Source organism: Lepidochelys kempii, chromosome 2 (assembly GCF_965140265.1).
Source record: "Lepidochelys kempii isolate rLepKem1 chromosome 2, rLepKem1.hap2, whole genome shotgun sequence".
In the NCBI taxonomy this organism is placed as follows: domain Eukaryota; kingdom Metazoa; phylum Chordata; order Testudines; family Cheloniidae; genus Lepidochelys; species Lepidochelys kempii.
In genome coordinates this window covers 33,573,407-33,597,668 of record NC_133257.1, presented here as the reverse complement: position 1 = coordinate 33,597,668, position 24,262 = coordinate 33,573,407, and the positions used below count along the sequence as shown (strand labels likewise).

Genomic DNA, 24,262 nt, shown 5'->3' with positions numbered 1-24,262 from the left:
GATTCAGTCAGTGAGGCTAAAGCAGTTGACATATTTTACATGTGAAATACACAACTTTAAAAAAAAATTGTACCACAGCTAAAAATAAGCATTCCTCCCAAGGACTAACTGTCTATACAGTCAGTTCAACATAACCTGTAAGACTATTTGTACTTGGTGACTCTCAATATTACACTTTTTCTTTGTTAAAATTGTGGAAATCTCCGTTTCATTAAAATAACTTCCTTCAATTATTTTTTTCCCACTGGTCTGTTATTAAAGGGTTACTAGTTATTCAGATTCACATTTTTCTTTTCACTGAAACATCTGATATTTAAACTAGCATATGCAAACTATTACGAAAAACAAAATAGATTGGGGTTTGCACCTATTAGTATTGGACATCCTTTCAAAACAATACTGCAATAGTTATTGATGTCAAATTATAAAGCTCTGAAAAATACTTGGTTTCAATTAATATGAAATACACATACAATATACCAGAATAAATTTTAATAAGCCTAAAATATGTCATATCTATTTTTAAGTTATTAGTTATTTAAGCCAGTTAAAGCTTTATAGATATAGAACCTGCTTTTCAAACGAAAATGTCTTGGCCATTTGTATATTTTTCAGAATACCAAAAGAAATTTGGCCTTATTAAATTACTAATTGCTTTCCAAATCTCATGATTCCACCCAACACACACACACACACACACATACATATGCAATTTGGAGCCTTTGTGATAGAAAAGCAACAAACCATCGTCTTCAGAACAATCACTCATTGGCAGGGAATGTGTGTGCTTATATTAGATGGCTGTGGTCTTATCCATCTCCATCTAACACAATTCTATGAACTTTACCAATATATTATTTTGAAATAATTCTCATTTAAATGACCAGCCTGATTTATTTTTGTACATTTGTACACAGAAAGAAATCACAAGAAAATCCTTGTGAATTCCTCACATGCCAAGTTTCAACTCTGAGGGAATTTTTATGATTATGTATGAATTCCTGGAAAAAAGGTTTATCATAGAAAAACTGGCAAAACCATCACTGTATTTGTGCTAAGCGGCGCCACTGTAATGGGACTGTAGATCTAGAAATATGCCAGGAACAGAAGCTAAAACTATCACTGAACTAGCTAGAACTATTTAAACAAGGCAATAGATTATAAAGGTTTGTTTTTATGTTTTATTTTTAATAGTACTATACTGGACTGATATTAATCCATGATCTGAATTGTAAATAACTTGTTTTTATCTGGCCCTGATCTCATTTTTTCTCCAAAAATATTATTTTACAAGGGATTCAGTTATCACATTTCATTTGGCAACAAAAATGTGTTACCATTTTTAAAATGCTGATTTATTCTCACTCTCTGTCAAAAGCTGAGGAAGTGAAGGTTTCAGCAGTTCAAATAGTCAGACAGTAGATCAGACTTCAGTAATTACTAACAGAATCTCCCCATCCAGTGGCTGAACATGCTGTTCATGAGTTTTGCACATCGATATAAGCAAACTTGCACCGGCAACTGCTCCATCAGGTGAGCCACAAGAAAGCCTCCATTTGGCTGAGCCAGGAGTAAAAGCCATGCTGAGATTGACTGTAAAAAGAGATCTCCAAATGAAACAAAGACCATTTTCTTTCCCATAGCCACCCAAACCACCCAAATAACTCTGTTTTGTAGAAGTGACAGGCTAGCATACTAAGCCACATGCCACCTGTCCCAATATAAAGGCTGATTTTCAAAACCTCCTGCACCAGGATCTTCATCCAAAACTGTGTGTGTATATATACACATGAATTTAAATACCCAAATTACACAACTACATGTGCAAATTGTACAACATGTGTCTGATTTGTGTGCACAATTGTGGGAACTGCATGTATGATTTTGTGTGCGGCTTCAAGTGCCTCGAAAATCAGGCCTGTAATGTTGTTTCCAAAAGACCCATGTGTGAGGAGGTATTACTGTCAGGGAGAGTGACTGGACAGATGACAGAATCTTGTTCCATAAATCATACACTTTATAGCAACTACACCTATATTTCCCCTTAGTGGTTCAGCAAGGTCACCCACTCTCAGCTTGCAACTTCCCAGCTGTTGCCTTTCTGGGTGGAGACCCATGTCTTTCTCCCTTCTGACCAGGGTATTTCCAGGCTGCACAGTTCCCTGCCTTCACTGTGCATTTCCCAGCAAAGTCAGTCAGTCTAAACAAACGTACTTGTTTCTCTTCAGAGACTAATAACAGAGTGATTGCTCCGCAGTTCTTTCTAAGCAAGGTTACTTTATTCTTAAGGTAAAAAGCATTACAGAAAAAAGTATTATAAACAGTAAAAGAAAGCCTATATGCAGTTATGCATGCTAATAAGCTTACCAGGCATCACCCCACAGTAGGGATTTCTTTGTGGTTACAAGTTCATCAGAGTTTCATCTCAGAAAAAGCACAAAGAAAAAGAAAAATTGTATGGGGTCTCAGTAGGCCAATTCTTCCAATCCTCCCCTTAAGGATTAGACCAGGGATCCTGCCCGTTTGCTGGACCAGGAAGAAGTCTCTGAGTCAGTTTAAATATCAAGTGTAACTCTCAGCAACCCCATATTCGCACCCTACACCCTATTGTAATAATCTTTGTATAAAATATACCTTGTGAGATATTATTTGAAACTAAGAACTCACTAAAAGAAAAGGAGTACTTGTGGCACCTTAGAGACTAACCAATTTATTTGAGCATAAGCTTTTGTGAGCTACATCTCACTTCATCGGATGCATACTGTGGAAACTGCAGAAGACATTATATACACAGAGACCATGAAACAATACCTCCTCCCACCCCACTCTCCTGCTGGTAATAGCTTATCTAAAGTGATCACAGTGTGCAGTTTCCACAGTATGCATCCGATGAAGTGAGCTGTAGCTCATGAAAGCTTATGCTCAAATAAATTGGTTAGTCTCTAAGGTGCCACAAGTACTCCTTTTCTTTTTGCGAATACAGACTAACGTGGCTGTTACTCTGAAACCTAAGAACTCACTGATCACTAATACTATTGCATAATGTATACAAAGTCTGTCTTAAGAGTTATGGATATATGCTAGAATTATGAATATAGTGTGTTTAAAGCAGGCATGTCAAGGGGAGTTGGTAAACAGGTCTGCCCTAGGCAAAGGAATGTGTTTGCTTCTCTGACCAGCAGCCCAGTTGTCAGGCAGAGGTAATGAAGGCATGTTCACATATCAGATTAATATATGGAACTAGCAAGTGGTGGAAGAGACAGCATGGCATCTATGCCCCAGCAGGAGAGAGAAGCATGGTCTGTGTTTTACTTTTCAAATAATGCTTTACAAGGGTTTATGGTCTATAAAGACGGGGTGGGGGGCGTGGACCTCAAGCAATAGACAAATTGAACCAACTGATTGTGTACACTTTTACTGGATTACAAAATGTATAGAATTAGGTCTTTTCTGAAAGTTAATGACACACTGGTGAATAGTATCATTGTGAATGATATTATATATTATTAGTATGTGTTAACACTATATGAGAAAACATGGATTCTGTATGCTTTTAATGTCTGTGACCAAACAGGAAGAAACAGGTTCCTTCCCAGACAGGAGAGAAGGCAGCTATCTCCCTGTCTCCAATGAGATTAAGCAAGGTGTAACCAAAAATAATGGAAGCCCTATTTACATAGAAATCAGCAAGGGGATGGGAAGTCCAGAGGATGGGAAGAACAGCATGAGGTCATCCTGTCTCTTGAGACAAAGTCAATGAATTTTGGAAGATATAACAAAGACAGACAGTATCTTTGTAATCCGTCATTAGACAAAAGAGGCCAGAGCTCTTGAAAGCTGAGTAAGATGGGTCCTTCAGACAAGGGGAGATTGAAGTCTCTGGAGACTAAACATAGGTGAGAAACCTGCTTAGGCAAAGATCTTTCCTTCGGAAGACAAGGGAAGCCAGCATCTTTACTTTTGTGGAAGGTCCTGACTAGGGGAAAGTCAGCAGAGCTGGGAAGTAGAATGACTGGTGAGAGAAACCATCTTGAACAAAGTCTGTACCTTTCTCGTTTGAGTTTTAGATGCATATTTTCACTTGTGTTTGCTTGTAACCCTTTCTGGCTTTATTCCTTTTTCATGGTATCACTTAACCTATGTCCTGTTGTTAATAAATTTGTTTTCTTTTACTATAAACCAACTCCATGCTGTGTTTGCAAGGAAGGGTGTATTTAGCCCAGTTAATAGCTGTGATGTGCTTTTGCCTCTTTAAAGGAACAAACAAACCTTATTATTTCTCTGTACTGTCCAGGAGCAGGCTGGCCATTACAGAGCATGCAGTTTGGGGAAAATTCAGGATTGGGAGTGTGTTGGGGTTACCTTGCTGGTTGTAACCAAGTCTGATGGAAGCCAGAGTTGGACTGTGGGGCTGTAGATAGGCTGCTGGGGTCAGAGCTGCTGAATCAGGGCTGGCTGCAAAGCACACAGACAAACATAATCTGTATGTTTATTGCTGATTGTAAGCATCCCAGGCTGAGAACCATAGCGGCAAAGCATTGTGAGGCACTCAGAGTTACATAGTAAGATGTGACACAACCCCTCACTGGTCTGGATTGCACCCCCAGAAAACCATGACACCAGGTTTTTATCCAAAAGTCTTCTCTTTCTCTGTTGGTCTTTGAACTAGTATATGCATATCTCCCCAGGTGGTGGTTTCAAAGGCTGATAATGGAAGAAGTTCATTAACATCCCTCCCTCTCTACTAGAGAAGATACATATGACACCACAACACCACATACACAACTGCATTTTTTATACAATGTATCCCAAAGGTATTAATCCTAATTCAATAAGGTTTAGATTAATTCAACAAAGTTTATTTTAATTCCATAAGGTTTGCTGGGGATATTTCAGGATATTGTCAGTCTGTCACACACCTATGACTATATTTACAGATTCTCCATTTTTAAACTAGTAACACTCCATAAATCAACAGGTAGCACAGAGTGATCTTCTAAAAGAAGGGCTCTGTACTTGGGAAGGGAGGATGAAAATTTATTTCCATCTGCTTTGATAAGGTCAGAAAAGAAGAAATTAATATTTTAAGTCAAGGCTCAGCCATTCAATTAGCTATTGTTCAGATGCTAATGAGAATGGTTTATTGCAGATGTTTCTATGAGTATAATGCAGCCAAATCATTCATTCTGCTGCACCGAGAAATTACATACAAATGAAGATGTGGGGAGGGGACATGGTAAATATTTGAAAAAGAGAACTTGAACACAGTGCCTATTTGTAAAACAAATCTAAATTAAAACTTTCAGTTGCAATTATTTTGAAGACCCTGGAATTTAGGGTTCTTTAGAAACAGGGATAGCAGGAAAGTGCCTTGAAGAATTTTGAACACTGGAAAGCTGAAGTTTCCAGACTGAATGAACCATTTTAGGTTCTGGGCAAATTTATAATTATGAAGGAGATTAAGGTTAAGGACAGTCACTGCAAAGGTATCATGGTGGGCTGGAGAGAAAGTGAAGGAAATAGCATTAGCAAGCAAGTTGTCATGCTGGAATATCCATGGTGTCAGGAGGAGGGTTGTCCTGCTTTTAGTTTGTCTAAACAACACAAGGTCACAGGAACTTAGTTAGCAATACCATGGGCAGTGGGTATAACAAGCTTTGGGAGGCTCAGCCTCCCCAAATATGCAGCCCACCTCCTGCCACTGGAAGTTCCCAAGAAATGGGGTGGCCACCAGCGCCTGGACCACGGCCCCACTCCCATTCGGCCTCTTCCCCCCGTGGCCCTGCCCTTGCTCCACCTCTTCCCACTCCCACTCTGCCTCTTCCCACGAGGCTTCCACCTGCCCACCGCTCGCTCCTCTCTCTCTGCCCTCTCTCCCTAGGCCCTCTCCACCCCTTCTCCCAAGACTCCCTCCCCCGCATACTGCTTGTTCCTCTCCATCCCCTCTCCCAAGGCCCTCCCACCTGCTACTTGTGCCTCTCTGCTCCCTCCCCTAAGGCCCCTCTGCCTGCCAGCACAGGGGAGAACAAGGGGCCACATGGCCTCATCACTTTTAAAAGTGGTTCTGCCTCTCACTGGCTGGCCCAGATGTGGGACTCCTGCTGGGCTGATGTGGAGCAACTCAGCTAAGGGGCAAGTGATGGAAGGAGGGGAAGGAGAAGGGTAAGCAGTGGGCAGGCAGGCCTCGGGAGAGGGGGCGAGGAGAAGCGAGCAGTGGGCCAGGGAGGCCTTGAGGAAAGGGGCAGAGCAAGGGCAGAAAGAGACAGAGTGGAGCGGGGCCTCAGGGCAGAGTGGAGACGGAGTGTGGGCAGGACTTGGGGCTTGGTGGCCCCCACATACTTCTAGGGAGCTTCCAGCACTCACACCCAGCCTCCCCAAATGCAAGAGTCACACACTGCCTATGAGCAATATCATGTCCTGAATAACTTCTCTTTTAATAAACGTGTTTTTCAGAGATCTCTAAAGATCCCTAAAGCATCCCCAGCTCTTCCATAGCATTCCAGCTGGTCCTACAGCTTCCTACACACCAACTTCAGCAATCATATTACAAGACATTTGTTGGGTCACAGCTACAGCTGAATTCAATGTCAAGTGCTCTTGGGACCATAGCACCAACCACATGGCAACATCTAAGGGCTTGTCTACACGGGACAGACACTTAGGAAAGTTCAGATGAATTATCTAGCAGTGAAGTTAGTGCACATAAATTAAAACACACTAAACTCTTGGAGGATTAAGCTATAACAAACTAAGGGCACATTACTTCTGAATGTGCCCTTAGTCCACATGAGGGTTTAAAGCACAGTAATTTATGTGCATTAACTCCATAATTTAAATTAATTTGTCTTAACTCCCCACAAAGACATACCCTCGGAGTTACAAATAATCTTATTACCTGAATGTATGATGAAGAAATGTATTAATAAACTATTAATTTCCTATCCCCATCAGCACTCCTCCTAGCCAATATGTGTAATAAAACACACTCTATAGTTAATTTACGGTCATTTAAAATTGAATTTGGAATCCAAGGCATTGAAAGTCTATACAAATCAATACATTTCACACTGTAAAATCTCTAGGGATGTCAAGAGAATTATACAAAGGATCAGTCAAAGATTCACAAAATGATATAGCTACATCCACCTACCAAACAAAGGCACCTGGCTGCAGCAATGGATATTATTTGTTCTAAATGAGCTATACTAATAAATGTATTTCACATAGTCCAGAGGCAAATAGTAAAAGTTGAAAGATGACCTGAAAAGGGAAAGCACTGAATTCCAGTGTCACTAATAGCCAGAGTCTGAGGCAGACAGAATCGGAAGTCATTAGGATAGAAAAGAGTTGACATACATAGGAAGCAGAAAAAGGAGCAGAGATGGGAGAGACACCGATGCAGATGGGGAGACATAGGGAGAGATACTTCAGAGGAGTAGGAAAGAGAAGGCTCATGGGGATGTAGGGATTTCTAGATACAATTTTTTAAAAATATGCTAGGAGTCTGAAAGCCATATGGGGGAAATGAAGAGGGGGAGGCCAATAGGCTGTTTATGATGTGGTGAATTTAGGTTACCTTTTCTGTCACCCCCTTAAAAAGACAATAGCCTGAAATCTATTTAGCCCACTTGTTTAGAAGATAAAGGTACAGTAAGGATTTTGGAAATATATTGCTAAGCACAGCTATTGGAGGCATTCGGCAGTTATTGGTAAAGCTATTGGAATGTGGTGCTTTACCTGCAAGTCCCATTTGTAGCATGTACTGTAAATAATTCCGTTAAAAAGAGTCTCCAACTAGTCTCTCTCTGTACAGATGTTCTAAACGTAGCATAGATTATAAAAACAAGAATACCAGAACATGTCTTAATATAACAATGACAAACTGAGCATAAGGAGACATTAAGAAATATTGCCATGCCTTTTTTCCCCCTTAAGTGACTTTAAACAACATATTGTATGCTTCTGTGGCTATGTTAGAGAACTAGGTCAAAAAATGGAGGTGGGGGGGCTGAAGGGTAAGGGGAGAGAGAAATATCCTCACAAAAATGCTCAGTGTGCACAACAGAGCTGTCTCTTCTCCAGCCGACATTATTCTCTTTTAAAACTATTTTATTGTATTAACGTTAAAATTGAGTTTTAGGGTTATTTACTAGTCACATTTTGACATTTAGAAAAATAGTTGCATACTGAGTAATATAATTAGATACAGAGACTTCTTGGTTGATGACTTTCTCCTGAAAAAATCAAGGATTCATGCTACCAATTCACTTAGGTCTATAGAGAGTGTTGGCTACCACTGGTTAATTATGTTCAGAAAATCTGTTGAAATTTTTTCCCCCAACTGAAAACAGGACATAACTTTTGCAGATCCCTTCCCTCCCATCACCACTTTCTGTCTCTACCACTGACCATTAAAATTTGTCTGAAACACAGTCCCTCACAGAGGTAGATGGCATCAAACCAATTTATCCTCCCTTTTCTTAATCTGATTGCTTCTCTCGTCTCTCCCCACTCACTTCCATTATGTTTCTCTTCAGTGCCAACCTCTGGTTCTTTCTGAGAATGTGTCAAAGGGAAGATGGCTAATCTCCATGACTGAGACCCTCACTGAGGTTAGTCTCCAGGGAGTGCTTCTGGGTTCCCAGCTGCTATGGAAGTCACAGATGGCTGCAATGAGCAGAACCTTTCTTTCTCTCCTACCTCACTCCCATCTATATTTGGTGAGAAACACATCTAAAAGTAAAACTAAAAAAACAAGTATGTTTTCACTGATCCAGGAAGTATCAGCAATTGTGTAATCAGGTTTGTCCTCAAGTGGTTTCCAGTCTATCTTCTATACCAAAGACTTTTGGATAAACACCCCAAATGTGGAGAGTTTATTCTAATAGATAATTTGAGTCACTCATCATGAATGACCACGGATTAGCCTGTATCATTTGGATTAATGAGTGTAACTGTAGATAAAGGTTTAACAATACCTAACAGAATGCCTCAAATTCAGTACAAATTTAGAGCCTGATTAAGTGGGAGTACTCATAGTAAGTAAGTGATTGCAACCATGAGACCTTAATTAACCTTCAGGCTATTATTCTGCATAAAACATATGGATAGAAGCAGAGCTACAAAGTTCTATGATTTTGGAGAGAATAGGGGAAAGATTAAGGGGAAGATTTTCAAATGTTCCTGAGGGATTTAGGAGCACTAGACTCACTAACAGCAATTGGGCACTTTGGAAAATGTCCCCTTGAGATTTTCCTTGAAAAGGATTCACTTTCAATGCTAAAGGTTAAAACACAGAAAAAATAATTTATTGCAAGAGTTTTTTGGCCAGATTTTCAGAAGTGCTAAGCACCCACTAGCTCCCATTTTGAGCAATAGGAGCTGCAGAGCACTGTTGAAAATCTGGCACTACCAAAATATAACAACAATAATAATAATCAAATAAATCAGAAAGTTCACATTATTTTAGATATAAGTATCTTTCTGATCTAGAAAACAGTGCTGAACATTTGCAGACCTGGAAATACATCTAACAACTGTTGTTCCAACCTCTCCCAAATGAAACACTAACTCTGAAGATGACACAATGATAGGCTTAGGTATAAACTAAAAAGAAAACTGTAGGAGTCAGCAAACCTAATTGGAAAGAATTTAAACACAAACAAAAAATCTAAGTTCACAAGTCTGAGCCAAATGTGTTGAAAGTTATAAAAATCAAAACATTGTAATAAATGCTGGCTCCTAAACTATAGTAATTCAAACAAAAAAGTTTCCAATTTTTAACATTATATACATGATTAAATACTCAATTTCCTGCTGTTTTTCCTCTTCAAAATAAAGGAAGGCCATAATAAACACTGTATGAAGCTTTAAGCTGGAGGGATCCCGATCTGATTATTATTAATTATTATTATTTTATTTAAAGAGATTTGGCAGGAAAACACAACAAAATTCCAACCTAGACAAAGTACCTTATCTTTGAAAGTGTAGGATCATAGTAAGGACATTTTAGCTCCTCTTTTAAAGGGAAATATGTTTGTGAGCAAAAATGAGATTATAGATCTTGTTTGGTATTAACTTCTGCCAAACATAAACAATTTTTGTCTCCAAGTTATTATTGAGTCATATGGCCAACAGGAGTAATGGTTTTCACTTCATTTTCTGCAAAATGGTTCAGAAACTTTAAACCTCCCACACTTTCCCCATGAAAATACTCTGGATCGTTAAACATTCATGAAGCGTTTGCTTTCAAAATCCAATACACTTGGTGGCTGGGTGGCACAGCTGAGTATTGAAGGGCCTTTTACAGTGTGAATGTTTTCATATTAACATTGCTCGATTGAATGCCACATTCGTGCACACACAAATCTAATGGGATAACTATGTAGTGTCACAATTTAAATCAAATTAACTTTGAAGACTGGGATTGTACTTAATATGTTTTTACAGCAAGTTACTTTTCTATTAGCAGAACACAAATATATACTGGAGGCAGAAGCATTTTTATCCGTAGCAGGAAATTGTAGCTAATGATGAATTTGGGAAAGTTTGGCTCTGTCCTAACCGCATTGGGGGCCTTCTCTAAGACACAATTATACCTATTCAACACAGATGAAACTGCTGACAGGAACTGACTAAGTAAATTACCAACCATTTAGCTTGTCACAATGCACTGTGTTATCACATCCCCAGAGTCTATGCTAGAATATGAATTTCTAATCTTCTCAAATTAGCATGTGTAGCAAGGTGGTGTGGTTCCCTGCCGCCCCAGAGAGGGATGAGCCCCTCTGGATGCCAAAGTGGGCAGAGCCAGCGGAGCCTGCACCCACCCCCCAGAGATCAAGGCGCAGGACAGGAAGTACAAAAGCCCCACCCCAGAGCTCACTAGAGCCTCAGCTGCTGGAGAAGCCAGATGCTTGTAGCCTAGCTCCCAGTTGGGAGACTCCTGCAACTGGCGACCAACTTGAAGACTGGCCAGACCAGCCGAGGCATGATGCCGGCCAGATCCCAGAGAAGCTGTTAAGCCTACCTGTGGCAAGATACCCAGAGGAGCTGCCAAGCCTACCGCTTGCTAGGTACCCTGAGGAGCCCATGGTGCTTGATGCCTTGGAGGACACAGTCCCAACACAGGTACCTCTAGAGGGGCAGGTAGGAAATAGCCTGGGGGCAGCAGACCCTAGTCTGGATGCAGCACACCCAGAGCCTATGTCAGTGTGTTGCGGCCAGGATCCCCACTGACAAAGCAGCAGGCCTTCTGCTGCTGCTAGGGCCCCGGGCTGGGACGCAGTGGAGTGGGTGGGCTTGTGTCCCCCCTGCCACCCAATGTGGCCTAGGCCTGGGCCCCCCAAAATCATTTGTTTGCTCAGCCCCTGCCTGAGGGCCTGAGCCATATACCCCGTACTGCCATGCCCTGACCCAGGGCCTGGGCTTGTTGTTGCTTACCTGTTTGTTCAGCCCCTGCCTGAGGGCCTGAGCCACGGACTCTTTGCCGCCTGCCCTAGCCCAGGGCCTCAGCTTATTGCTTAACGGTTTGCTCCATCCCTGTCCAAGGACCGGAGCGTGAGGCTTGCTACTGCCCGCCAACCGGACGTGCGTAGCCCTTGATTTGCCTCTGCCGCGGTGCGAGACCCTGCGGCAAACTAGTTCCCCGACAGAACCAGACAGACTTAGCGAGGCAGTGTGGTTCCCCGCTGCCCTGGAGAGGGATGAGCTCTGGCCGAACCCCTCTACAGCATGCTATATTGTTCCATTGAAATGTTCTTCTTTCACTAATAACTCTTGATCTGCTGCTGCTGACTGTAGCTACAGTTATAACTTTAAAAAACCTCATAATTTTTAGTTTTTAGGAATCATGCCAAACTGACAATGCTACAAGATGAAATTCTCTTCTCCACAAAACACTTAAAGCATGTTCCCACACACTGAAGTTAATAGGAGTTTTGCATGTGTAACGTTAAGCATGTACCTAACTGAGACATGGAAGTCTGGAAAACCTTGAAGGCTGTATACCAGAGCATATTTAAATAAGCCATCCTTTAGAGTTGGATATCAGAATTCAAACATGATGAGATTGTCTCGAAAATCATGAGACTTTTAAAAACAATAAATTTTTTATTGTTGGAGTATTTAGGGTTCATGTTTTCAAGCCTTTGTCTGCAGCCATTAGGGTGAGCTGCTTCTTTTTTTTTTTTTTTTTTTAATGAAAACTGACATTCTCACGTAATAACCTGATTCCTGGAGCTTTAAGAAAAATACCGACTATCACAAGACTCATGATATTACCAAACATGAAAATCATAAGAATTAGCAACATATGGGACATTCTGCTACTATCCTCAAGTAGACACTTATTTTGTAAAGAGCCCCCCCAAACTCTGGAAGACTATATCCTTTTTGATGGCAGGCTGCTGGGATGTAAGCACATTGGCCAGATCCACAAAGGGACTCCAGATTTTGATGCCTGCGTCCCAGTTTTAGGCTCCACTGTTATCCACAAAACTGCTTCTCAGCTGCCACCTAACCCTGTAGGTGCCTAGACTGACTCATTGCCTAAATTTTTACTGTAAAAGTTACCTGAGTGCCTAAGTTTCTGCCACTGAGTCATGCACACAACACCTCTTTCTAGGTGTCCAGATACCTGTCTCATGCCTAAGCCCCAGTCTGATCCTCAAATCAGATGGAGATAGACATTCTCCTTCCTATCTTGCCCTAAGCCAGTAGTCATGCTCAGAGCACACCTATCAGATTGGGACCCATTCAAAATCCAAGGGGTACTTATTCCTTCATACTTGTAGTGGTTAGTGCACTCATCTGGGATACAGGAGACCCAAGTTCAATTTCCCACTTTGCCTGATGGGAAGAAGAGATTTGAACAGGGGTCTCCCAACTTTCAGAAAAGTACCCTAGTCACCTGGCTATAGGATGCTCTAATACAGGAGTCTCTCCTGTTGAAGCTGTTCCTCTTTGGACTAAAGCGTCATTAGGCCAGAGAGAATGACTCTATAACTGGATTGTTAGGGCAATCTCCTAAAAGATGGGAAATTGCTGATCAAATTCCTTCTTCCCCTCAGGCAGAGTAGGGAATTGAACCTGGATCTCGGTGAGTGTTTTAACCACTAGGCTAAAATTTATAAGGGAGGCATTAGTAGCTCTTGCAAGAATGGCTTAAGCATGTAAACCTCCTGACTCCAGGAGAGCAGTTCCTAGCCTTTGCTCGCAAGCAGCGATAAGTGCCTCCTTCCACCCCAGACTAAAGTTGCCTAACTCTGTGAAAGGGGTGGGGCTTAGGATACCCCTCTCATTGGTATTGCCAATGGCTAGCGTAGGCAGCTTCCCACCTCATGTGCTGGCTTTTGTTGATTGCATTCTAAGGTGCTGATCTCTCCCCAGAGAGGATAGGTATAGGGATAGGGTATAGGGAACCTAGCCCAGATTTGGTGGATTCCATTTTTTTCTAGGTACCTAAAAGTTGGGTGTTGCAACACTTAAGTCCCTTTATGGATCTGGGCCATAGTAACACCCAGAAGTCTAAAGGCATTTTAAAATAAGTGGTTCAGTCATTCTATGAGTGTTTGTAGAGGGCTCACCTCCTATTTTCTCCAGTCTAGGTTTATGAAGCCGGCCAGGCCCAGCCTTATTTACTTTAGCTACAAAGCCAAAATTAAATTTCACAAAAACAAAGTTTCACAAAGAGCTACAAAGTTTGCCCCCTGCTGTAGTAGATAAAGCAGTGCGACTATGACGATGTTTGGGTTTTGCATATCCAGGCAAACAGTGTCTCTATAATAAATCATTTATATTCTGGCTAGTTGCACAAACTTTTCATATAGCACTAATCCCATATTGTCCTAAGTGCCACACCCTGACTAGTTTCTTCCTAGATCTAGGCAATTAGTGGAAAATGAGGCTTGCTGGTGGGTAATATATACACAAGAGTTAAATTGTCCCCCATCACCCTCTTCTATCTATATATGCTTGGTGTATAAAGCATGACATCCTTACCACATACTAGACAGTTATAGAAAGTCTGTGTAATTAACTGCATAATTGGATTAAGTTTTACTGAATGCAAAAAACACACCAAAACCAAAAAAAACCCACATATACATCCTGACAAATTCCACATCCTGTTCGAAGAGTTTTGAAAGACAATGTGGAGGTGATGACTTGGGTAATTTTCTAATAACAAATGTTCCCTTTAAAATAAATCACCTTCCAACCCCAAAGCATACTCCTTCATATAGTCGATTATATTGTAAGCCCAGCAATTCTATTCCATTTAGGTCCTTATTCCACACTCATCAATGTGATGGCTGAGCCTTGATTACTTATTTGTATTATTGTCACACCTAAGAGCCCCAGCCATGGACCAGGACCCCATTATGTTAGGTGCTGTACAAACACAGAACAAAATGATAGTCCCTGCCCCAAGGAGCTTACAATCTAAGTACAAGACAAGAGACAATGGATGGATACAGGCAGACAGATGCGGGAGCACAAGGAAATAATAGGACATTATTGGTCAGCCTGACAAGAGGTGATCTACACTGCAGAAGTCTGACAGTTGTCAAGTGTTTTGAAGTCTTTGTGGCAAAGGAGAATTTTATGGAGGGATTTGAAAGAAGATAATGAGATAATTCTGTAAAACTTTACAGGAAGCTTCTTTTAAGCATCAGGGGTAGCATGTGAGAGAACATGAAGGTGCTTATTTGAAAATTTAAGAAGTGGGAGATAGAGGTTGGTATCATTGGGTGATCAGAGGCTGGAGTTGACCATTCCTTTCTTAATGAGAGATTATAGGTAGGGTGGGGATAGGTCATAAGGGCCTTGATGGTGAAGTAGTTTGTTTGATATGATAGAGAAGAGGGATCCAATGGAGGTATTAAAAGAGAGTTGATATACTCATCATTTCTTCTTCAATGATCTTCTCCAGAAAAGGAAGAGGTTCCAGAATCAGATCAGTAAAGTGGAAGGTTTGTAGTTAAGATTATGGACTTCCAGGTAGAAGCCAAAATTTAACAATCTCTAAGAACCACATGTTTTTGACCAAAAAACAAACAAATAACTAAAATGTGACCAAGCTGCTTTGTGAAAATTCAGCACTGAGTACTGGGCTCACTCACATCAACCACATCATTTTTCACATGTGTATATCTTCAATGACCCATAGGTTTACTCCTGATTTACCACAGTATACACAAGAAGGGAAGCAGGCTCACTAACTCTGTACAACATTTAGATCCATGGAACTATGTTGATGTACAACAGCTGAGGAACTGGCCTATGGCTCCTGGAACACTAAACATTTTATAAACTTTGGCTGATTTGATAATTTGGGGCATAATTTATCACACTGTAAAATGAATTATAAATCATTTATCTCCTTTTGATAAAGACATTCAAAAAAAAGGTCTGTGCTAGAAAAGTAAAGATCTAATCTAGAATAGAACAAATAGTGACCAAAGTTCACAATAGAAACTTTTGGGCAAAATGGAAGTAAATACACCAAAAAAGTTCCACAAGACCAAGGGTAACCATTATTAGTCTGGCTTCACCCCCATTTAGGCAAGGTGCTTGGACTAATGATCATCCACTGCTGTTGACCATGTGGTTACATGCATCGTTGGACCTACCGCAACTTTGGTCAAAGGGAATGGCTCTTCTTACATCTACAGAACACCCTTTTTCTTCTGCACAGCTCTGTCATCTGAGCCAATCGAAAAAGGGTAAGTATCTATCATGAACATTTAAAAAAATTAAAACTTATTTATTTTCTTGGAAACTTTTCAGCAACATTTTGGAAAAGAATGAGAGAGGTGCGCGCGCTCTCTCTCTCACTCACTTAACTCCTCCCTACCCACACACACATTTTTTCCCCCACTGGAAAAAGATTTGAGGAATTAAAAAATGTGGTGGTGGGGAAAGGGGTCCCCTATTAAAATGAAAATTTTCAAACCAATTTTGTAAACAATTCCAGATTTTTCTTTTTCAATTTTTTCACAGAAAAAGAAAAATAATTTAATTTAAAATCTCAAGGGAAATTAAATTTTGTTAGGTGTTGAAATTTTGCATGCAACATGCTTCTCCTTTTTGGACTGGGTCTACTGCTGACAAAGCTCTGCAGAAGTGATAAACTCTTCTCCCCTTTACATGGTTTCAGCTAGAGAAAGTTGAAAGCTTCCTGTTCCTCTTGTTTCACAGGAATTTTTCTATCCATTCTTCTCTGACCTTCCTCCATCCCTCAGCTTCACCCCACTCCAGAAAGATATTACTACCCTCATGCAAACTGGCATGGCATGGCAGAACAGTTTGGAAAAATGCTGTGGAGAGATGGTCATGAACTGAAACCTGAGTATTGAAACTTATAGGGCCTGTTGATTGGTATTGCATGGGGATCACATATCTCTATGAATCATTCTCAACTGTTATCAGAAATTAAATCTTTATTTATTTCACTGGCCATTTCATTGGAAATTCAGCCATTTGTTGTTTTTCAGATTAGCTCCTTTTGTTTCAAAATCTGCTCCCTCATGTTTTCTTTCTTTGGACCTGAAACCTTCAATCATCCACTCTGGATGTGTAACTAGTATAATTCTTTTAGGCAACTGACATTGTATCTGTCCTTGTTAGTTGTGAATGTTTATAGCTGCCACTAGGGGGCACAGAACATGGAGGTAAGAATCTGCATAAACAAGAAATAAAGTCTTGCATTCACCTTATCCATGGTATGCTGGGTTTCTGTTATCTCTACAGGATCTTTCTCAGCACATCTTTTCTAACAAAAATCATACCATATGACCAAGAAGCTTCTCTGCAGGGCAGCAATGATCAAAGACAATCACTCTCCTTTCTTCTGTTGTAACTAAGATTTTGATCCATTTAACAGTCCTATCAATATGACAGTGTTGTAAAACCTTAGTCTGAGCACTTGCCTCTTTCATATACTTAATCAGTTATTAAAATTCACTCCCTGTTTTTCTCCAATTGGGGATTTTCTTTTGCTAGGCTGCATAAAAGTAGTGTCTCCCTATTTAAGTATTATAAGGAACAGATGGTAAAACAGAAGGTCAAAAACAATCTGATCCATAAATTCAGAGCAAGAATATAAATCTGGAATTTAACCATAATTGTGGTATATTGTATTTTAACCATCTTTGTTTTAGAAGCTCTTTAGGCATGTCATCTCCAGCAGCAGCTAAATGTTGTAATGTTCTCAATATGGAAGATACTATAGTATTAAAACCAAATAAAGTCTAGTTTAATAATAATTATGATAGATCTCATCAAAGCTACTTGACACTTGCATAGAAATTTACAGCCTGTCAGCAGACTAGATTTCATCAGGCAGTTTAAGAAGCAATGAAACAAACAAAAAAGTTTGATAGTCATAGAATTGTTTCAATTGTGCTGAAACAATAATGAACATGCTTGTAAATATAAAGCACTGTTAACATCAAGTTCAAAATGTACACATCTATATCTGAAGGATAAGTAAAACAATTTGAATTGGCCATCATTTTTATAGCGCATTTGCTATAATATCCATGATATTATCATATGGTATTAATGAGCATGTAAATATCAGTGATCTTTATGCCACATGGTGAAACAGCTCAAACATGGATGCTTTAAAGTCATGCCCCTTGTTTGAACTTCTTAAACAAAGTTCTCAATAAATCTGACACTCCGTAACACAACTACTCACATTAGTGTCCTACTGTTGCTGCAGCTTTGCAACTAGATATCTGCATGCGTGTCTGCCATCCAACAGTCTGACTTCACATGGGGGTCTCAGGATTTATGAGTCTTATGTTTCTGATAGTTAAGCATGTCAAAGTATGTTATCAAGAAACCAATACATTGCACCTCAAGGAAAAAGGTAAAACATTCACAAATGAATTTGCATGGAGCAGCCAAGTCACTGTATGCAAAAAGTCTGAGTTGATTTAGCTAAAGCCAAGATGGCAAAAGAAGATGTAATATAGCATAAGTTAAAATAGGATGGAGTGACTCTAGTTTATACCTTTTCCAAGCACCTATTTAGACTCTTGCACATCAACAGAGTGAATATCCATAGAGTAGAGTAAGTAGAGGGAGGACTCAGTGCAAAGGTCTAAGTTATATCACCTTACACATTAGCACTAACTTTGGCACTGTATCTTTTGGAGCTGAAGTTAAATGAAGCTTTTCAAAGGTCATGCCCCAGAAAGTTATTAAAACATGTCTATTTTTAATGAGAAGCTGAAAATCAAGAGAGATGCTGATTAAACAATGCACATGATCAGCAGTCAGCAAACTACATTATTCACGAATGGTATTCTTCCCACTGCCGCCCCTCACAAGCCACATCCCTACTCCTTCACTACCATCATCTGCAGTCGTGTTTGTAAGGCTTTGGATTTAACTTGGAATTTGAGCATGTCAGGGAAAGGTCATGCTTTTGCTCACCTCTGAAGTACCAGGTACAACTATGATACTATATAAATCAGTAGTGCCCAACCTTTTGAATGTGAGGGATGAACATATTATTTTAGAAAGGTCAAGGGGCCACAACGGATACTTAGGAGCAGATTCTCTACCTGGTTCCACTCCCTTTGTGCTGCTCAGGAGGTGAAATGGGAACAGAAACCACCTGCAAATCCCTTGCCAGGCATACCCCAGCATGTGGGAGTCCCCTGTGGGTGCAGGGCCAGCACTGCTGACTCCTCTTCCTCCTTCTCTGCAGCCTCTGACACACGGGGGGGGGGGAGGGGAGGGGAGAATGGGGGGTAACCTTTGCTCCAGCTATCCCCAGCTGGTGTAAAGTCCCTTGAGAACCATAGCTGGCTGACACAAGTTAGAGCGTCCCCCAGGCTGATTTAACTTGGGCTGGAGCAGAGAACTGGGGAGCTGTAGTGTATAGGAAAGGGTAATAGCCTTTTAAATAGTTTGAGAGCCCCCTAGTGGTGCTCACTGTGTTCTATGGTTTAGAAGTTGTCAGAAATCAGTCAGAGCAGAAGTATGTGTATAGCTAGGCCTTGCATATTTGTTTACAGCAAGTGAACATGGTTATTTGGGACCCAGCTGTGCCTGGGTGGCTTCTTCATATTACTAATGTTGTGTAAAGAGCTAAAGACACAACAGGAGCCATGACTGATTGCTGGTTCTCAGCTTCTTTTATCCTATTCACTTGAGTTGCCACGGGTGGTTGGTGGGGGAGAGGGCGGGAGCCATCCTTTGCTAGATGCTCCTCTAAACTCCATCAGAGCGAGTGAAGCTCCTATCCTGGTTTCTCTGGGGCTCCCGCTGCCCAGTAGGGAAGCAGGCAATGGAGAAACCAGAACTACTGGTCCTCCCCTGCTGCATTGCCAGGGAGGAAGAAGTGTTGCTACTCTGAGTGCTTTCAGTTCAGATCAGGACTGGCCTAGGGTGATCTGGGAAGTAACTGGGGAGTCATGTTCAGTTTAAGAGCTGTAGGACATAGCTCAGGAAACATATTCTCAATTCATAAGCATATTCTTCTTAACAGTCACCCTCGAGGGCCACATAATGGACACCACTGACATAAAGAATATATTAAGGTAAAGTTGTCATAATTCAGCCATATTTATTTTTTATTGGTGTGACAATGTTTTTTCTGTGAATGAGCACTCTCTTTTTTAGTGCCTGTAGCATTCCCTTACCTCATATAACGCTGCAAGATTAACTATACAAATGCCACCTACTTTCGAGATGCCCTTTTGCCCATAATTGGCCAAACCAGTCCTAGCTGGATCTCGGTGGTATTTCTTAATTTCAGGAGATGGCCAATGAGAGAAAAGTCATTAAAAAGATAAGAGTTCTAGGACCAAACAGCCAGGAGATAGTGAATGAAAGTTGGAGAGGTCTGACATTCAGATGCTGTGTTTGGAGTGGGCCAATTATTTAGGGCTAATTGTTTTTTGCATATTGTCAATGTACTTGGAAGTTGCCACTGTACTAAATCTAGGATAATAAATAGTATCTGTGTAAAAACTGGGGCTGCAACATGTATATTCCTCTTAATCAGGATCTTTGTGCATGTTCCAAATCTTTAGACAATTAGGTACAGCGAACCCAGGCTCTGGGAAAAGGGACAACATTCCTTCCAAGAGGGTGATGTGCCACAGTCCTGTGGTCCGAAAGAAGGCAGTTTTGAACTTGAGTCATGTGCTCATAAATTATACGTACATTGCACTGTGGTTGACAGACCTTTTCAAGGGGAGAAATCTAGGATTAATCTATATTTTTCTGTATGTTTGCTGGTTTCTCTGAAATGACTATTCTAGTTGGGGTGGGGGAGGTATATCTGACACTTTCAGAGAAAACTTCACCTCCATCTTCTTGTCCGAGGCATGTAAAACTGATGTGAGTAACTAGCTGGTTGTGAATCAAAAATGAGTGCATACTTTCCTTACCTAGAGGGACCTACTAGTACAGAGTGGTCAAAAGGTGACACTACCTGAAGGTACCGAGAAAGGTTACATACAGTAAAATACATGCAGATCCTTTCTACTAAAGTATAATTCACACAAAGATCAACTACAACTGTTTTCAGTACTAGTATTTCAATGAGGACTAGTGTCTGGCTCTCTTTCAACATTTTTAAATGATCCTAAACTGCATAATTGCCCAAGATGGCTCTAACTCATGCTCTGGTCATTTGAGGATTTCCACCAGCAACTGGTACGTTATCCAGTTATTTATTAAAAACAGATAACTCCCATAACAACCCCTGCATCACATGATACTCACTCTACTTCTGAAATACAGTACACTTAAAGAACCACACATGGGAAGAGAAGTTATCTGGTGTAAGATACAGTAATGGCAACATATGTTCTTAATAACACAGATAGCTTTTTAATTTTTTAAGTAGTTGTGTGACAATTCTCCCAACAAAATATTTATTACTTAATTTTTTTAATTAAATAAAGGGGCAGAAGGAAGGAAGGAAAAGATGTGCGTATATATACTGGGTTGGTGTGTGTATATGTATATATATATATACATACACTGGTTGCTTGTATTTCATTGCTGCTCCTTTGACAATAGCAAAATTGAAGATTTATCACGCTGAAATGAAATAAAACAGTACCTAAATTGCAGCTGCTGAATCATCCTGATAGCGTAAATAATAGCAATAGTGTTTGATCATATGGCTACAGTCTGCTCCCATATTGTCAAGAAACTTTTTGGGAGGCAGTTACCACTGAAGAAAAACAACAAAAAGTCATTCAGAGGACCACTACTACTTGCTGCAAAAGTACATCCATTGATATCTTTTCAGGGTGTACTCTAGAGGTCAGAACCTTCGCTGCCTTGTAAGTAAGTAATGTAAGAATTTGATAGGGTTGAGTCAATGAATTCATTATAACCATACTCTTTGCACAAAAATCAGTTACATAATCATTGGACCTAGAAAGGAATAATCACTGGAGTCAGATATTTACAACTCCTGAGTATCTACTAGGGCTAACCAACTGATTTATTCAGGGAAACTCAGGCCTGGTCTACATTTAACAAGTTTTACTGCCATAGCTATGTTTGTTAGGTGTGATTTTTTCACCTGGAAAAGCCCTACATTAGAGGCAGTAAGACCAGTATAAAAGTGTTTGTGAGGGTATAGTTTATTTCACTTCACTGAACTGGAATAACCTACACCAGTGTAAGCACTTCTGGTATAGCTGCATCTACACTAAGGAGTCTTGCCATTTTACTGTGCCAGCATAGTTAAAGCTGCAAAATGTAAGTGTAAATAAGGCCTTAATCTCTTTCTGCCTGCAGAAAGTTCATGACCAGGAGTGATTGTGATGAATTCATTCACTATTTGAAATTATTCTGATTTGGGGGTGGAATGGAGGGATGGAGTAAGAAGGAGCAGAAGAGAATGGATTGATTAAAAACAGTGAACTGCAATTATCCAATATTTGCTATTTGAAACTATGGGCTTGTCTACATTAACATTTAGTTTGTGGCAAGTTGGGGTGTGAATCTTAGCTTGCCATTCACTAACTGTCCATGTGGGCCCTACTGCCATGCATTAGTGAATTTTGATCTCCCCCAGTTTGAAATAGATTAGATTAAAACACACTAATGAACTGCTAATGAGAATCAGCAGGGTCCACACAGATAGTTAGTGTGCAATAAGCTAGTGCAGGGTATGTGCACACATCAGCACACCACAAACTAAATATTTGTGTAGACAAGCCCTAAACCCTTGCTGATAATTGATTATCTCCTGCATGGGCATAGGTAACTCATATAATCAGGAGGAGGGCTGAAATAATCCATTGAGGCTTGAAATCTCTCCAGGAGGAGGAGTAGTTTGGGGAAAAGTGGCAGATATGATCTTAGACTTAAAGCTTTTATTTTATGTGCTAATCTCCCTTGCTCCCGCACTCATCCCCTCCCTTACTCTTCTCCTTAACCGTTCTATCCCAATACAAACATGCTTTAGTCACTCCTATCTTAAAAAAAAAACAAAAACAACCCACCCTGGATCCCATTGCCTCTCCAACTAGCACCCCATTTCCCTTCTCCCTTTTATTTCTAAGATCATTAAACATGCTGTTTACAATCACTGTCTGGAGTTTACCCCTCCATTTGTATTCTAGACACTCTCCAGTCTGGCTTCTGTCTCTTGTGCTCCACTAAAATGTCTCTCTCCAAAGTCTCTGATCTCTTCCTGGCCAAAACTCAACCAGTACTCCATCCTCATCCTCCTTCACCTATCCGTTGCCTTTAACCCTGTCAACCATGCTCTTCTTCTTGAAATCTTGTCCTCCTGGCTTCCATGACTTTGTCATCTCCTACCTCTACAATCACTCCTTCAGCATGTCCTTCAATGGATGTGCCTCAATCCCATTCCAGCTTTCATTGGGGGTTCCACACTCTGTCCTTGGTTCCCATCTTTTCTCTTCTATACCTATTTCTGTGTAATCTCATCTCACGTCTCAATGACTGCAACATCCTTTTCTCTGCTCCTAACAAATGCAATCTTCCCCTACCCATATCAATTTAGAAGGCTGCTGCAAAGATCTTTCGCCTTGCCCATCACTTTGACCACATCATCTCTCTTTTTGCATTCCTTCACAGGCTCTCCCTTCTTTATTGCATCTTCACTTTCATGGCCTGTCCCCACCCTACCTACCTTACATCTCTCATTCACTATTTGAGATGCCAACTCCAATCGGCCTGTAATACTAACCTCCATTGCCCATGCTTTAAATTTTCCAGCAAACAGCTTTGCGCTTTCTCACATCCTGTCCCTCATTCTTGGGAAGGGCTTCCCATAAACATCTTCAAAACTAATACATTATTCTCCTTCAAAACCCTCCTTAAAATGCTCATTTTTAATTATGCCTAGAAAAAAATTGACAATGGTTAGTTTGCTGGTGTGCTAAGACCACAGCCTGCCTACCATGGTGATGAATATTGTCTCATTGGGGTTTTTTTGTGCTCCCCCATTTGTTGGTCTGTATCCACCTGTCATGTCTTGTCTTATACTTAGATTGTGAGTTCTTTAAGGCAGGGACCATCTTTTTGTGCTGTGTTTGTATGGCATCTAGAATAATGGGGTCTTGGTCTATGACTAAGTGTTACAGTAATACAAATAATTAATGACAATAACAAAAACCTGCCCTGAATAAACAGGATGGCTCAGGGATACACCTTACTTCTGGCTTGGCTCCCTTCCACTCTCAGAGGGCAGGATTCTGCCCATCAAGACATATGCTTCATTTCTAATGAATAACTACAGTAATTGAGGCTGACTTGTAATACACAAAGCCCTCAAAACAAATCTAGTAGAACAAGCAACATGGTCACAGCTATTTCTCTTTAAAGAGGCCATTCAGTTTATTAACATTCTAACATTGCTATTTCTTCATGAAGCCCCATAACATCAAATCATTAAATGCAGATCAATTATTGGGAATTCATTCATGTAGCAGTCATCATCTGGTCTGTGATTAATCAATCCTATGGTAGATTATCCCATTAATAAGGGTTATCAACACACACAAAAAAACACGTGGTGGATAGACTGTCGTGCAAGAACAGATCCTTCTTTTCCCTATAGCCTTATCATTTAGATGTGATCCAACCACTAGCTATGCTTATTCTTTCCTATAAAAGAAGCGTCACTCGTCTTAGCTTGCAAGTAAGAACTTGGAGAGGAATTATAGCTCTGCCGACTGGCATTTATTACAGTCTTTTCCAGCTTTGACCTGAAGAGGAAGTTAGATCGTAAAGGTAAAATCCC

At 40.4% G+C, this 24,262-nt stretch overlaps 1 protein-coding gene across 1 annotated transcript in view; it reads right to left on the bottom strand.

Moving 5' to 3' along the window:
• Positions 1–24,262, bottom strand: part of RSPO2 (R-spondin 2) — a 102,111-nt gene that overhangs the window by 28,192 nt on the left and 49,657 nt on the right. The window lies entirely within an intron of this gene.